Below are 210 nucleotides of genomic sequence, written 5' to 3'. Positions count from 1 at the left end.
AGCGAGTCTAACTTGACAGATATCATTGATTTTCACCATGACCAGCCCTGACTTGACTGGTGGGAGAGAAAGATCTGGCTTAGCTCATTCACTCCTAAACTCATGAAAAATGAAAGAAGGGTAGAGCTGGGAAGGAATGAGAAATTCTCGAACAAATTTTCTATCTCGCAATCAGCTTGATCAACCTGGTCCATTTCTGAGATTGAGAGT

This window comes from Phalaenopsis equestris, unplaced genomic scaffold (assembly GCF_001263595.1).
Source record: "Phalaenopsis equestris unplaced genomic scaffold, ASM126359v1 Scaffold000002, whole genome shotgun sequence".
NCBI lineage: Eukaryota > Viridiplantae > Streptophyta > Magnoliopsida > Asparagales > Orchidaceae > Phalaenopsis > Phalaenopsis equestris.
The sequence above is the reverse complement of the archived record's forward strand: the minus strand, read 5'-3'. Positions refer to the sequence as shown.